We start from the raw sequence: 3,124 nt of genomic DNA, 5'->3' as shown, positions 1-3,124 counted from the left end.
GCTTCTCTAATGTTCTTATGTGACACAGAGTGTTGGACTGTACGGGCCGTTGGCCTGATCCAACAGGGCTTCTCTTCTTTGACACAGAGTGTTGGACTGGATGGGCCACTGGCCTGATCCAACAGGGCTTCTCTTCTGTGACACAGAGTGTTGGACTGTACGGGCCATTGGCCTCATCCAACATGGCTTCTATTATGTTCTTATGTGACACAGAGTGTTGGAATGGATGGGCCATTGGCCTGATCCAACATGGCTTCTCTTATGTTCTTATGTGACACAGAGTGTTGGACTGTACGGGCCCTTGGCCTGATCCAACATGGCTTCTCTTCTGTTCTTATGTGACACAGAGTGTTGGACTGGAGGGGCCACTTGCCTGATCCAACAAGGCTTCTCTTATGTTCTTATGTGACACAGAGTGTTGGACTGGATGGGACATTGGCCTGATCCAACATGGCTTCTCTAATGTTCTTATGTGACACAGAGTGTTGGACTTGATGGGCCACTGGCCTGATCCAACATGGCTTCTCTTATGTTCTTATGTGACACAGAGTGTTGGACTGGATGGGCCATTGGCCTGATCCAACATGGCTTCTCTTATGTTCTTATGTGACACAGAGTGTTGGACTGGATGGGCCACTGGCCTGATCCAACATGGCTTTTATTATGTTGTTATGTGACATATAGTGTTGGACTGGATGGGCCACTGGCCTGATCCAACATGGCTTCTATTATGTTCTTATGTGACACAGAATGTTGGACTGGAGGGGCCACTGGCCTGATCCAACATGGCTTCACTTATGTTCTTCTGTGACACAGAGTGCTGGACTGGATGGGCCATTGGCCTGATCCAACATGGCTTCTCTTATGTTCTTCTGTGACACAGAGTGTTGGAATGGATGGGCCATTGGCCTGATCCAACCTGGCTTCTCTTATGTTCTTATGTGACACAGGGTGTTGGACTGGATGGGCCACTGGCCTGATCCAACATGGCTTCTCTTATGTTCTTATGTGACACAGAGTGTTGGACTGGAGTGGCCATTGGCCTGATCCAACATGGCTTCTCTTATGTTCTTATGTGACACAGAGTGTTGGACTGGATGGGCCACTGGCCTGATCCAACATGGCTTCTCTTATGTTCTTATGTGACACAGATTGTTGGACTGGAGGGGCCACTGGCCTGATCCAACAGGGCTTCTCTTATGTTCTTATGTGACACAGAGTGTTGGACTGGAGGGGCCACTGGCCTGATCCAACATGGCTTCTCTTATGTTCTTATGTGACACAGAGTGTTGGACTGGAGGGGCCATTGGCCTGATCCAACAGGGCTTCTCTTATGTTCTGGGAACTTGCCCAGTTCCACATGGCCTGGAAGATAACACTCTTCCAGCTGGCCTTCAAATGTCTTTGAATGGCTGATATAGTACTAAGGAACGACATCTAATAAACACTGAAGCCATCAGAAATGAAATAATTAGCTCAAATTTGATTTGAAATATATAATGCAGAGCTAATATAATGAGCTAAGATTAACTTGTGAATTTTATAAATTCTAGTATTTAATCTTTGAGAGAAGAATGAAGAAGATGAAGAAAACATGAAGATACAATGTTTAAGTAATATCAAGTTTGTACAGTGTAATAGCTTTTGTTGGAGTGGTTAATTTTTAAATTCTTCCTTTAATAAAGAAAGAAAACGCCAAAAAAGAAAAGAAAGAAAGAAAAGAGATGAAATGACATCAATGATATTAGCACCAGGTTGTTTTTAACTGTGCTTTTAATTATGATGTATTTAATGTTATGAATTGTTTTAGTTGTAAGTTGGTTGTAAGCCGCCCTGAGCCTGCTTCGGCGGGGAGGCCGGGATATAAATTTAATAAACCTAAACCTTCTATTTCTTGAATCGAACCCTTGCAACTCTAGTGGGAACTCTACTGGTCGTGGCTTTGCAGTGGACTGCTCTGTTTTGCTAGGGAATGCATGGGAGCAACCAGACAGGGCTTAACCCGCCTGGGAAAAGTTGGCAAACAGGCCACCGGGGCGGGCTTCAAGTTACTCTTGAGTTGGAATTTGAAGTGCCGAAGCCAGGAGACTTCTGGAGAAGAGCAGGGCGGGGCTGCTTCTTCGCATGTAGGACGGAATGCAGGAGCTGTCAGCAAGGCCCCACGAGCCTTCAAGGGGCTCGACTGTTCTCAGGATCTGAATTCCCCGGAACAACAGCTGCACGCCTCCGTGTGTGCCGGCCTGGTGATGACTGTGCTTCATTTTCTCGCCTCCCCCATGTCAGGAGGGGAAGAAAGGACACCCAGAGCAGGCAGCCGGAGTGTGTAGGATGCAGGCCTCGCGTTCCAGTTACCCAAGGCAGGGTCAGAGACGAAACAGGTCTTTTCATAATCACTTTTACACCTGGAAGAGGAGCCTGGTTTATTGCCTGCGTAAACAAGAGTTCCGATCGAAGCAAAGTACAACCTTTGCCCTGGGCTGTTTCCGAAAGCACACCTTCTGTTTGTAAAGGGAACGTGGCGCGATCGAAAGCGCGAGCCACGTGAAGACACCAAGCGCTCGCTGCTTGTCCTCTGCCAATTCCCTCCCCTGCTCCCCCCCCCTTGGGTTTAAAAGTTCATTTTTTAAAAAAAAATTCTTTGAGGTTGTTCACGGATATTAGGCACCGTGACACGGGCAGCATTCAAAAGGCTCCAGGAACGGTTCCCCTTTCGTGGGACAGAGAAATGACTGTGGCATTCCTGTGGTCATATTCTTTACGACTTCCTCGGAGAAAATAAAACACATGGCAAAGGGGCGTTAGCGTGCGATCGATTAAAGGCCGAATGTTGCTACTGAGTTTGGTTTCCTGTCTTCGTTCAGGAGCAAACTGGGACACTGAAGCAGCTAGGATTGACAGCCTCCAGCTCAGGGGTGTCAAACATGTGGCCCAGGGGCCAAATCAAGCCCCCAGAGGGCTCCTATCAGGCCCCCGAGCAAATGGCTGTTAATTGCTTCCTCTCCCTCTCTTGCTTCCTTCTGCATCTCAGCTTGTTTGGCAAGGCTTGCTCAATCGCACAGGAGCTACAGGACGAAACCTCAATTTTCTCCATTGGCTGAGGTTCCACCCACCCCAGTCCCCTGGG

The sequence above is a fragment of the Heteronotia binoei genome, unplaced genomic scaffold, assembly GCF_032191835.1.
Source record: "Heteronotia binoei isolate CCM8104 ecotype False Entrance Well unplaced genomic scaffold, APGP_CSIRO_Hbin_v1 ptg000274l, whole genome shotgun sequence".
Taxonomy (NCBI): domain Eukaryota; kingdom Metazoa; phylum Chordata; class Lepidosauria; order Squamata; family Gekkonidae; genus Heteronotia; species Heteronotia binoei.
Note: the sequence above shows the minus strand (reverse complement) of the source record.